Source organism: Pleurodeles waltl, chromosome 3_1 (assembly GCF_031143425.1).
Source record: "Pleurodeles waltl isolate 20211129_DDA chromosome 3_1, aPleWal1.hap1.20221129, whole genome shotgun sequence".
NCBI classification, from domain to species: domain Eukaryota; kingdom Metazoa; phylum Chordata; class Amphibia; order Caudata; family Salamandridae; genus Pleurodeles; species Pleurodeles waltl.
The window spans coordinates 1,568,755,654-1,568,769,507 of record NC_090440.1 but is presented as its reverse complement, the minus strand read 5'-3'; the positions used below and the strand labels follow the sequence as shown (position 1 = coordinate 1,568,769,507).

The window sequence follows — 13,854 nt, the reverse complement described above, 5'->3', positions numbered from 1 at the left end:
GCTTTCTGCACGACAAGTTGTATTCAGTCTATGGGCTTTTATCCATGCCCACTCTTGTCATTTGTTCTTTGCTGTGCTTGTCTTAAATGCTTCCTTTTTTTGGGACATTTTTCTAAATGTCCCTACCTTTTGTGTTTAGTTCTCTCCTAGGCAATTTCGCTAAGAGAACATTTTTATTGGCCATCAGATTACGTTCACACTTCCTCCTGTTACAGCGTATGATGGCCCTTCCTCATGTCTAGGCATTGCAGCTTTAGTGTTTTTTTTTGGTTGCAATGCAATTGGTCTTGTTGTCGAGTTAGTTACTTCTAAATTACTTGTAGCTTATAGACTACCAGCCAGGTTGTGTTTAAGGATTGCCTTTCTATTAAACTGAGCTTTTGGGATGGCATTTCATTCTTTAAGTTTGCCTCTTTTGCTTTGTTTGCTTTGAGGATTGTTGTTATTTTTGAGTTTTGATGAAAACTCAGTCATATAATGCTCTTTCCTCTGCAAGCAAATATTCTTATGTTATTTGCAAATCGCCCGTGTTTGTTTTAGGCTATGTTTGAATACTGATGGATTTTGTGCAGATATGCATGGTATGTAATTACCTGTTTACCAATGTTAAAATAAAACTCCTGTTCTTTCATTGTGCTTTGGTTTAGAAAATATTGGAAGGATTGGGGCTGTGTCAGTTATTTATAAACTATTTTATTTAATGCACGCCCTGTTAGAGTAGCTGTTTCACCGTAGCTGATCATTTCTACATTTGAAATTATTTTATGAGTAACTGACTGAACCCCAGCCCTACCAGCCTTCTAAAGAAAACTATTTCTGCAAAAGTGAGGTGGAGGAGCAGGGGCTGCATGTAAATGGATCAATGGGACCCCAGATGACTTTAAGATTATGCTGCATCAGTATTCTGTCCTCGCGCATTAAATTGCAGCAGCCGCATGTTTCAAAGGAGAGCTTTGGGCACTGGCACGTTTTTATTTACAAAATAAGCACTGCCTAAAAGCCTTCTAAAGAAAACACACTTAAATAAAGAGAGTTTACTTTTAAGTTCGGCATGTCATTAACTAAGTTTGCTGAATCTAAAATCAAACTCTTGCTGTTTGAGCATGCTTTGTTTAGAACATTGTGGAAGAGCTGGGATTGAGTCAGTTACTTCTAAAATACTTGCAGCTTTTAAACTACCAGTTAGGTTGGGTTTAATGATTGCCTTCCATTTAAAAGGAGCTTTTGGGATGGTATTTCATTATTTAAGCTTGTCTTATTTGCTTTGAGGATTGTTGTTATTTTTAGCATTCTGATGAATATGCAGTTTCAATACCAGGGTAACTTATAAATTAACCATTCAATACCTAAAGAAAAACACACTGCCAACACACCTAAATTAAAAACAAACTGCTATGCTCGGCATATTGTGCTGCATATCTAAACACTTATTGGGGCCAAAAAGCAAGACCTATTGAGAGAGAGAGAAATAGTAGGGAAAATGGCAAACTCCAATAGGAAAGCTTTTCTTAGACACACAGGGACGGTCCTGGCAAAAAGGTTTGAGTGTGGAGGGAGTTTTTCTAAGAAGTGTTGATGTGGATGTCTTGGTTGCATGTTGTGTGAGGTATGCTTGTAGGTGTGTGTTGGGTGGGTGAGTGTGGGCATTTGAGTTTTGTGTTTTGAGAGGAGGAGGGTAAAGGTGCTGGGAGATGCCATGGTGGCTGGGTGAATGTGTGTTAGGGTGGTGACTGCAGGTACTTCGTGTAGGCGCGGCTTTGGTCATGGTGTCTGCAGATGTGGTGACTGGGGTGGATGTCTGAGGGTCTGCTTTTGTACTAACTCTCTAGGTTGGGCTAACCTGCTGTTGTCCCGCTGCACAGACTATGCTTGCCAAGGGACAGCATGACTGTCATCATCTTCTCCCTCAGAATCACTGGAAGAGGTGTCCTTGGATGGGACTCCGCTGATTCAAAAATCACTCCCAGATTCTGCCCCATTATCCTCTCCCTCAGATGCTGTCTCAGTCTCTATTCCTGCCTCAGAACTTTCCTCCATAACCTGAGTTAGGGCTTGAGCAGCAGTCATCCAACTAGACGCCATCTCTGCTACTGGCTAAAGTGTCCCTCTAAAATACTAGCCTACGTAGAAGGCAGATAGAGTCACACAATTGCTTGTGGTTGTGTGTGATGTGTCCAATAGTAAATGTTGTCTCCTTACCTTCACTTCTTCTCTGATTCAGCAGATTCTCTGAAGACACAAAAAAAACAAAAAAGACTCTATTACATCACCTTACCACATACCCATCATCACAGACTTTAGCGCTGGGGGAACCCAGTGCGACTGTCATTTTTGGTACTCTGCCTCCCATGCCCTCCTCTTCTAATTCCCTCAGTACCACCTAGCAAAAGTGCCCCTCATATTTCCATAGCCCCCATCCACATACATTTAATTTGTTTTAAAGCGCAGGTAATGCCTGGCTTTACTAATCCACTCAGCTAAATACATGTATATCCTTTGCAACAGGCATATAAACCATCTGCGCTACTTTATGGCGACAAAACTGCCACTAGACAAAAGACAGATCTATTATTTCTCTCTCTATATATATGCGTATGTATATCTGTATATATATATATATATATATATATATATAAATATATATATATATATATATATATATAGAGAGAGAGATATAGAGAGATATAGATATATGATATATGTATGGTTTCCCTGGGGGCCGATCGTGGCAACACATGTAAAAAAGTTATATATATATATATATATATATATATATATATATATATATATAAATAAAATACATATCTATAGGGAGATTTGTCTCTCATTTTATATATATATATATTTATATATCGCTACATATATATATGTATAAATATATACATACATATATATATGTATACATATATACATACATATATATATGTATATATATATATATATAGGTAGAGAGAGAGAGAGAGAAACAGACTCCACATCACTTCACTTTTTTTATACATGTGTGCTTTCTCTGGGGCAAATCGTGAGCCCATGGCAAAGCACATATGTATAAAACTGGCTAAAGTGTCCCTCTAAAATACTAGCCTACGTAGAAGGCAGATAGAGTCACAAAATTGCTTGTGGTTGTGTGTGATGTGTCCAATAGTAAATGTTGTCACCTTAACTTCACTTCTTCTCTGATTCAGCAGATTCTCTGAAGACACTGAAAAAACAAAAAAGACTCTATTACATCACCTTACCACATACCCATCATCACAGCCTTTAGCGCTGGGGGAACCCAGTGCGACTGTCATTTTTGGTACTCTGCCTCCCATGTCCTCCTCTTCTAATTCCCTCAGTACCACCCAGCAAAAGTGCCCCTCATATTTCCAAAGCTCCCATCCACATACATTTAATTTGTTTTAAAGCGCAGGTAACGCCTGGCTTTACTAATCCACTCAACTAAATACATGTATATCCTTTGCAACAGGCATATAAACCATCTGTGCTACTTTATGGCATCAAAACTGCCACTAGACAAAAGACAGATCTATTTTTTTCATTCTCTCTCTCTCTCTCTCTCTATATATATATATATATATATATATATATATATATATATAGATAGATATAGATATAGCTATATGATATATGTATGGTTTCCCTGGGGGCCGATCGTGGCTACTCATGTAAAAAAGTTAGGCGCGGACCTAGCCATCCACATATTATTAACAACAATCCTCCTGTTACATGCAGAGAGTTCCCGGACACCAAGTGGAGGTTCAAAAACCTTTATTCACCAATGCTTCCTCCCAGAACAACGCGTTTCAGCCGTAGCCTTGATCACGTAACAATTGAGAGTGTCTCACAAACCAACTATATACCACACCCAACATGCACATAAGGACAGAAATAAAAGAAAGACTATCAGGTCACCCAGCGATCACATAGTGTGCAAATATCAGCACCATCTTGGAATGTCTAGAATAGCCCATAAGCTATGCCAAAGTTGATCTTACAATTGCAAAATTATCCACATCATTTACTCTCTTCATACATTAATTAAATTCCTATATGATCCTTCAAATAACTTACATATTGCATATAAAATATTAAATATTAAATATTATTAATATCCAAAATGGTCCAAAACTATTTTTTGAAGAACATAATATTCACTGGATAACATTCTATTCCTAAAATATCCACATTAATTACTCTCATTGACCTTTGATCTTTGATTAGTTCTAATCATTTGACTGACCTCCATATTAAATATTAAATATTGAATATTTTAAATGATGTAAATATCAAAAGATAATCCAAAACTATAAAATATGATATATATCGGATAACATTGCATTCCTAAACACATAGATGCACATTAGTATACGAATATACCTTGACAGCCCTATATTGATATTCAAAACGATTCCTATGCATGTGTACAAATATGTGTTTCTTACTCCCTACCACATATCAAAACACCACCCACAATGTCACATCTATCACAAAATATTTTTTTCCTATAAAAAACCCACAAAAATAAATGAAATACAATTAAAATGACTGACGAAAAATATATATACATATCCAGCAGCTTCAATTAACCTAAATGCACATTCATCTCCTCACTTGAATTTAAACCCCCAGGGCTCAGGATGTTGAGTCTAATAATCAATTTTGATTCCAAAATCCTCATCTTCTTCTCTCTATTACCTCCCCTGATACTGGGTTTAATCTGATCAGTGACTGCAAAACTCAACAGCCTCTCATCCCCATTGTGTTTATCATGGAAATGCCTTGCCACTGGGTATGTTCGATCAAAATTGCAAATCGCTCGGATGTGTTCAAGACCCCTCTTTTTAGCCTTGTGTATTGTGCTGCCCACATACAGTTTCCCGCAAGGGCACATCAGACAATAAACACCAAAATCTGTATTGCAAATGAAATGTCCTCGAATTTGATACATCCAATACCCATTCTCACCACCTACTTTGAGGCAATTTTTACTATATTTTGCATTCCTTGCAATGTCTGCAACAGAAAAAGCCCACAGAATGATCAAGGGACATAGCTCTGACACTATCCCTAGTTATTCTATTACGGCTAAGATCATCTCTCAACGTTCTACCCTTGCGAAAGGTAATCGCAGGCGCCTCCTATCTAAAGAGTGATTTGTCTCTCGTTTTATATATATATATATTTATATATCGCTACATATATATATGTATAAATATATACATATATATATATATATATATATATATATATATATATAGAGAGAGAGAGAGAGAGAGAAAAACAGACTCCACATCACTTCTCTTTTTTTTATACATGTGTGCTTTCTCTGGGGCCAACCGTGAGCCCATGGCAAAGCACATATGTATAAAAAAAAAAATGCCCCCAACATTTTATTTTTTTCTAAATATTTCCTTGGGGGGGGGCGATTGCCACCCAGGGAAAACCATTTGCTAGAAATTTGCCCCCAGGGTTCGACCCTTGTAGGAAGGGCTGACCCCGTCATTTTTTTAAAAAAAAAGGTATTTCATAATCTGGGGGGCATGATTTCCCCCCAGAAGAACCTCAACATCTTTTTCTTTATTTTTTGCCCCCATGGGGGGGCAGCCCACTTACATGGGGGCCGACCCCACCAAACACGTTCCCTGGAGCCTACTGGCATTTCCTGCCCATTGATCACAACCGTTCTGCAATCCATGGCCAGGAAATAGTGCCAGGAAGGCATTGATGGAAAGGGGAGACTCTTTCCTTTCCGTCAATGCCTCCCTGGCATCTGGGCAGGCTGTTTTGGCCTTTTTTCCCCACCGGAGTCGGGAGAGGATGCTCTCCTGCTCCTCGATCCTCCAGTGGACAAAAATTGTGACGTATGCGTGCCTCGTGACATGCTGACATCAGAGAGGGGCTTGGCAGCGAGGGTACATGCAGAAGTTGTTCCGCTTCTCCCAGGGTAAAAAAAAAAAAAAAAACGGGAAAAAAAATCCCACTGGAGTATTTTTAATCCCTTCACTGCGGGCGTCGGCCACTGGCCGACGCCCGCACTACCTCCCTGGTGCGGGTCACGACCAGTGGCCGACACCAGGGAGGGGGCTAATAAATCCTCGGGATTTTTAATATCCCAGGGAGACACGGAAGCTTCAGAGTCTCCCCTTTCTTACGAGGCCTTCTGAAAGTGTTTCCTGGCCCCCGATCACAGCGGGGGCCAGGAAACACCACTAGACGCCAGGGATTTCACTTGGGAGGGTCGGCTCCCTCGGAAAACGGCCCGCCCGCCCCCCCCGGGGGCATATATATATTTTTTTAAAGGTAGGTGCCCACTGGGGGGGGCGCGATCCCCAGGGGAAACTTTTTTTTATTTTTATTTTTTAAATAAAATAAAGAAAAATAAATGGACAGGGGGTCGCCCATGAGCAGGGCAACCCCCTGTGGGGGCAATATTTTTTTTTGTTGTTGTAGGGTTTCCCTGGGGGCCATTTTGGCCCCCAAGGAAACCATACAACAACAACAAAAAATATATCTATATATATATATATAAATATAGATCTATATATATAGATAGATATATCTATGTAGATATATCTATGTACATGGATATATCTATAGATAGATCTATAGATATAAATAGATATATGTATATATATATATATTTATATATATATAGATCTATCTATAGATAGATCTATAGATATAAATAGATATATGTATATATATATATTTATATATATATAGATCTATCTATAGATATATCTATGTAGATAGATATATATATAGATAGATCTATATATATATATATATATATATATATATATATATATATATATATATATATATATATCACTTTTGTCAATATGTGTGTGGTTTCCCTGGGGGCTGCGATCGGCCCCCAGGAAAACCAGACCCACAAATAAAAGTGATATATATATATATATATATATATATATATATATATATATATATATATATATATGTATATATATATATATATATATAGATTTGCCGCCAGTTGTCTTGCAGTTGCAGCTTGCGTCTTCAAAGCAATGCACATACTTCAATTGACGCTTTTCAACTGTAGCTTTTAGGCAGCAATAAAAAAGTCAAGTAAGTATTGTGACTATGTTTCTGCTACAAAAGGGTCAGATTTGTCTAGTGGCAGTTTTAGTGCCATAAAGAAGCGCAGAAGGTTTATATGCCTACTGCAAAGAGCAAATCTGTATTTTATGTAAATAGCTGAGTACATTAGTAAAGTCAGCCATTACCTGCGCTATAATACCAATGAAATGTATGTGCGGGGTGGAGGGCGGCTATGGAGAGATGAATGGCACTTTTGCTGGGTGGTAATGAGGGAATCCGAGGAGGAGGGAGTGGGAGCACCAATAATGATTGTTGGACTGGGCGCAGGAGGTGCTAAAGACTGTGACGAATGGTATATGACAAGGTGTTTTTTGAGTGTCTTGAAAGAACGTGCTGATTGAGGGAAGAAGCGCAGGTAAGGTGGCCTCTACTGTGGCACGTATCTCACACACACCATCGATTTTGTGACTGTCTACGTAGGCTAGTGTTTTACAGCAACAGTTTAGCCAATAGCAGAGATGGCATCTTGATGGATGACTGCTGCCGGCACTCGGGTTATAGAGGACAGCTCTGACATAGGATCAGAGACTGAGACATCAGATACTGAGACAGCATCTGAGGGATAGGACAATGGTGCAGACTCTGGGAGTGATTTTTCAGTCGGAGGAGTCCCATTCTATAACTCCTCTTCCAGTACATTATGAGGGAGGTGATGAGGACAGTCCTGCTGTCCCTTCGCAAGCAGTCTGTGCAACTGGGTAATAGTGGGTTAGCCCAACCCAGAGAGCAGGTGAATGCGGCGGCAAGCAGAGAGAGAGATAGAGTGCTCTCTTGGGAGCTCCACAATTTAGTTCAGCCCCAAATTCCACCGGCCAAATCGTATTGTGGAGACATCAAAATTATCTATCACAAAACAAACTGGTTTTGTAAGGCACTGTGTTTTTGGTCCTTGGTTCGGCGGTCATATAGAGAAACTCACTAAACCCAAACATTTCTGGAAACTAGACATTCGGGGGAGTCCACAGAGGTATGACTTGTGTGGATTCCCCAAAGTTTTCTTACCCAGAATACCCTGCAAAGCTGAAATGTTGAATAAAAACTCTATTTTTCTCGCATTTCTGTCACACAAACTACTGGAATATGCTGGGATCCACAAAATTCTTACCACCCAGTGACTCACCTGTCCTGTTAAAAACACTACCCCACTTGAGTGCCTACACCTTAGTGCCTGCGTCAGGAATGGATCACCCCAGGGTCAACAGCTGCCTCATGTAAGGACCAACATTGACCGTTGTGTGATCTATTCCTGTCGCGGGCACCAGGCCTACCCACACAAGTGTGGTACCGTTTTTGTCGGGAGACTTGGGGGAATGCTGGGTGGAAGGAAATTTGTGGCTCCTCTCAGATTCCAGAACTTTCTGTCACCGAAATGAGAGGAAAAAATTGTTTTTTTGGCTAAATTTTGATGTTTGCAAAGGATTCTGGGTAACAGAACCTGGTCAGAGCCCCACAAGTCACCCCATCTTGGATTCCCCTGGGTTTCTAGTTTTCAAAAATGCGCTGGTTTGCTAGGTTTCCCCAGGTGCCGGCTGAGCTAGAGGCCAAAATCCACAGGTAGGCACTGTTTTCTATGAAAAAATGTGATGTGTCCACATTGTGTTTTGGGGCACTTCCTGTCGCGGGCTCTAGGCATACCCACACAAGTGAGGTATCATTTCTATCGGGAGACTTGGGGGAACGCTGGGTGGAAGGACATTTGTGGCTCCTCTCAGATTCCAGAACTTTCTGTCACCGAAATGTGAGGAAAACGTGTTTTTTTAGCCACATTTTGAGGTTTGCAAAGGATTCTGGGTAACAGAACCTGGTCAGAGACCCACAAGTCACCCTATCTTAGATTCCTCCAGGTCTCTAGTTTTAAAAAATTCACAGGTTTGGTAGATTTCCCTAGGTGCCCGCTGAGCTAGAGGCCAAAATCTACGGGTAGGCACTTTGCAAAAAACAGCTCTGTTTTCTGTCAAAAAATGGGATGTGTCCACGTTGTGTTTTGGGGCATTTCCTGTCACGGGCGCTAGGCCTACCCACACAAGTGAGGTATCATTTGTATCGGGAGACTTGGGGGAACGCTGGGTGGAAGTAAATTTGTGGCTCCTCTCAGATTCCAGAACTTTCTGTCCCTGAAATGTGAGGAAAACGTGTTTTTTTAGCCACGTTTTGAGGTTTGCAAAGGATTCTGGGTAACAGAACCTGGTCAGAGCCCCACAAGTCACCCCATCTTGGATTCCCCTAGGTCTCTAGTTTTCAAAAATGCACAGGTTTGGTAGGTTTCCCTATGTGCCGGCTGAGCTAGAGGCCAAAATCTACAGGTAGGCATTTTGAAAAAAACAGCTCTGTTTTCTGTAAAAAAATGGGATGTGTCCACATTGTGTTTTGGGGCATTTCCTGTCGCGGGCGCTTAGCCTACCCACACAAGTGAGGTATAATTTTTATCAGGAGACTTGGGGGAACGCTGGATGGAAGGACATTTGTGGCTCCTCTCAGATTTCAGAACTTTCTGTCACTGAAATGTGAGGAAAACATGTTTTTTTAGCCACATTTTGAGGTTTGCAAAGGATTCTGGGTAACAGAACCTGGTCAGAGCCCCACAAGTCACCCCATCTTGGATTCCCCTAGGTCTCTAGTTTTAAAAAATGCACAGGTTTGGTAGGTTTCCCTATGTGCCGACTGAGCTAGAGGCCAAAATCCACAGCTAGGCACTTTGCAAAAAACAGCTCTGTTTTCTGTCCAAAAAATGTGATGTGTCCACGTTGTGTTTTGGGACATTTCCTGTTGCGTGCGCTAGGCCTACCCACACAAGTGAGGTATAATTTTTATCGGGAGACTTGGGGGAACATAGAATAGCAAAACAAGTGTTATTGCCCCTTATCTTTCTCTACATTTTTTCCTTCCAAATATAAGAGAGTGTGTAAAAAAGACGTCTATTTGAGAAATGCCCTGCAATTCACATGCTATTATGGGCACCCCGGAATTCAGAGATGTGCAAATAACCACTGCTCCTCAAAACCTTATCTTGAGCCCATTTTGGAAATGCAAAGGTTTTCTTGATACCTATTTTTCACTCTTCAAATTTCAGCAAATGAATTGCTTTATACCCAGTATAGAATGAAAATCAACTGCAGGGTGCAGCTCATTTATTGGCTCTGGGTTCCTAGGGTTCTTGATGAACCTACAAGCCCTTTATATCCCCGCAACCAGAAGAGTCCAGCAGACAAAACGTTATATTGCTTTCAGAAATCTGACATCGCAGGAAAAAGTTACAGAGTAAAACATAAAGAAAAATGGCTGTTGTTTTCAGCTCAATTTCAATATTTTTTTATTTCAGCTGTTATTTTCTGTAGGAAAACCTTGTAGGATCTACACAAATGACCCCTTGCTGAATTCAGAATTTTGTCTCGTTTTCAGAAATGTTTAGCTTTCCAGGATCCAGCATTGGTTTCACACCCATTCCTGTCACTAACTGGAAGGAGGCGGAAAGCACCAAAAATAGTAAAAATGGGGTATGTCCCAGTAAAATGCCAAATTTGTGTTGAAAAATGTGGTTTTCTGATTCAAGTCTGCACGTTCCTGAAAGGTGGGAAGATGGTGATTTCAGCACCAGAAACCCTTTGTTGATGGCATTTTCAGGGAAAAAAACACAAGCCTTCTTCGGCAGCCCTTTTTTCCCATTTTGTTGGAAAAAACAAAATTTTCACTGTATTTTGGTTAATTTCTTGGTCTCCTCCAAGGAAAACCACAAACTCTGGGTACCATTAGAATCCCTAGGATGTTGGAAAAAAAGGACGCAAATTTGGCATGGATAGCTTATGTGGACAAAAAGTTATGAAGGCCTAAGCGCGAACTACCCCAAATAGCCAAAAAAGGGCTCAGCACTGGGGGGGGAAGGCCCAGAAGCTAAGAGGTTAAAGCACCTTCCTGGTGTCCGCCACTGAGCGTGACCCGTACCACCAAGGGCGTCCGGGTGTCAGCCAGTGGCTGACACCTGCACCAATGGGGTTAAGTCCCTGCCCTTTGTTCACACTGCCCATGGCTACTACCGATTGGATGGCTTAGTGAGGTCCTCGATCGGCCCCTCCGGGGTCGGCAACGGCCCTGGCACAGCCCGAGAAGATGATCAAACATGACTATCTACAGGAAGTAAAAGTCGTAACAAGGTTTAAGTAGGTGAACCTGCGAAAGGATCATTAACGGGTAGTGGCCAGAGCAACTCATGGCGGCAGCCTGAAAGCCCTTGGCTGCCTCTGAGAACGTAACACCTATAGGCACAGGGCCTGGCCCTCGCCTCGTGCTCCCTGGCTGGTGGCGCCTGGGAGAGGACTGGGCGTGGGCCCGGCTCCTCCAGCTGGGAGGACTCGACCCTTCTAAGCAGGAGGGGCCAAGGAGTTGGGGGTACATGCTTCCCCCCAGCTCCGGCCCCTCCAAGAGCGGCAAGATGGATGCCCCTCCTGAGACAGAACCCACGCTCACCCATCATGACCCTGGGAGGGAAACCGAATCAAAATGCCTCCCTGGGCTGGAACCATCCCACTCCCAGAAGGCCTGGACGAGGAGGAGCCGGGACCACAAGGAAGCTTCAGCTCCCCTCAACAGGAGTGTGCCGGACGGGCCTCCTCCCTTCTGGCACCCCCCAGCCCACCTGGCACAGCTCGGGCCATTACCTTGAGGAGGTAACTCGGCACGCAGGGGTCACGATCCTGTGGCGGCTGGCCGGCGTGCAGGTGGGGCAACCTTCCATCGTTGCCAGGTGCCCGTCTTCTCCCTGTCCTGTGTGGCCGGGCTAAGGGTTTGAAGAGTTGCATGGTCCCCTACCGGTGAGGGATTGGTGGTGGCAGTGGGGCTGCCTGGCCTCCCCCGAGCCGCTCCAGGAGCCCCCCAAACCCCTAATTGCGGGGAAGATTCCCGGGCTGAGCACCTGGAAACATTCATTGAATCATGGAGGCTGACTCCCAGAGGGGAAGCCTGATGGGGTGCCGGGAAGTCTTGTGGACAGAGGTCTCTCCTGCCCCCTGCAAGAGGGCAAACATTGAGAAAAGATGCCTGTGACTCTTGGCAGTGGATCATCAGCCTGCGCATCAATGAAGAACAGAGCTAGCTGCAAGAATTAGTGTGAATTGCATGACAAATTGATCATCAACACTTCAAACGCACCTTGCGGCCCCGGGTTCCTCCCTGGGCTATGCATGTCTGAGTGTCACCTGATTGTCAATCACCCTGGAGCTTTCCCCGGGTATTGCTGGGGCCATCGCAGGGTAGCTCTGCTCCCTTCATTCCCCCCCATCTCCAAGGTCAGACCACCCCGACCACCAGCAGCAGGATCACAACTCCTGGGGTCCCGCCACGGAGGTATGCTGGCGTGCCTAGCATTGCCACCCACCTCAGCAGAGGTCCCGGGCACTTCCCTGGGTGCCAACCTCGGGCTATGAGCCGGGGTAAAACGAAAAAAAAGGGTGCACTGTCATGGCTCCCCGTCCCCTGCAGCCCAGGGGATGGTGGTCCCAGCTCGTCCCCACCACTGCTTTGGCATCTGACTATGACCTCAGATCAGGTGTGGCGACCCGCTGAATTTAAGCATATTACTAAGCGAAGGAAAAGGAACTAAATAGGATTCCCCCAGTGAAGAGCTGAGCGCTGAATCCCCTCCCGGCGGTGGGCGCAGGAAATATGGCATACAGAAGACCAACTCCCTGGCATCGCTCAGGGGGCCAAGTCCTTCTGATCGAGGCTCACCCTGCGGATGGTGTTAGTCTGGTAGTAGCCCCCGGCTTGCTTGGGAATGCAGCCCAAAGCAGGTGGTAAACTCCATCTAAGGCTAAATATGGGTGCGAGACCAATAGTCAACAAGTACCATAAGGGAAAGTAGAAAATAATTTTGAGGAGAGAGTTCAAGAGGGTGTGAACCCGTCAAGAGGTAAACAGGTGGGGTCCGTGTAGTACACTCAGAGGATTCAACACGGCGGGAAGGTCAGTCGACTGGGATGGCGGATCCTTTCTGCAGGACCACCGCCCAATGCGCCCAGTCCCCGCAGGGTGCATTTCCTCCCCGGCAGTGCGCCGCGACCAGCTCCGGTCAGCTGGGAAGGCTTTGGGGTGGCAGGTGGCTCTCCGTCCTGGCCTAGAGTGTTACAGCCCCCCTGGCAGCAGCTTTGCCGTGTCCTGGAGGCAGAGGGAAATTCGATCGCCTCCACACCCTCACCCAGCAACTGCCCCGTCCGCCCGTTGGGGTGCGCCAGGGTGGGGAAGGGTTACGGGGGCCCCTGCTTCCAGCACGACTGTTCGACTGGGGCGGACTGTGCTAAGTGCACCTCAACCGCATTGCGCTGCCGAACCGGGAGGCCCCCGTCAGGCGTCAGGGGTCTGTGGCGATGTTGGTTACCCACCTGACCCATCCTGAAACATGGACCAAGGAGTCTAACATGTGTAGTAGTCGGAGGGCAGAGCGAAACCCTGTGGCGCAATGAAGGTAAGGTCTGGCGCACGCCAGCTGAGGTGTGTTCCCACCGCGAACCCAGCGGTGGGTGCTCCACCGGCCCATCTCACTCGCTCTGTTGAGGATGTGGAGCACTAGCGTATGTTATAGGACCCGAAAGATGTTGAAATATGCCTGGGCAGGGTGAGGTGAGAGGAAACTCTGGTGGAGGTCCGGAGCGGTCCTGAGATTCAAATCAGTTGTCCGACTTGGGTATAGGGGTGAAAGACTAATCAAACCATCTTGTGGCTGGTTCCCTCTGAAGT

At 44.3% G+C, this 13,854-nt stretch overlaps 1 pseudogene; it reads left to right on the top strand.

Moving 5' to 3' along the window:
* Positions 1 to 12,163: 12,163 nt before the first annotated feature.
* On the top strand, positions 12,164 to 12,316 carry LOC138285965 (5.8S ribosomal RNA; annotated as a pseudogene).
* The last annotated feature ends 1,538 nt before the right edge of the window (positions 12,317 to 13,854 follow it).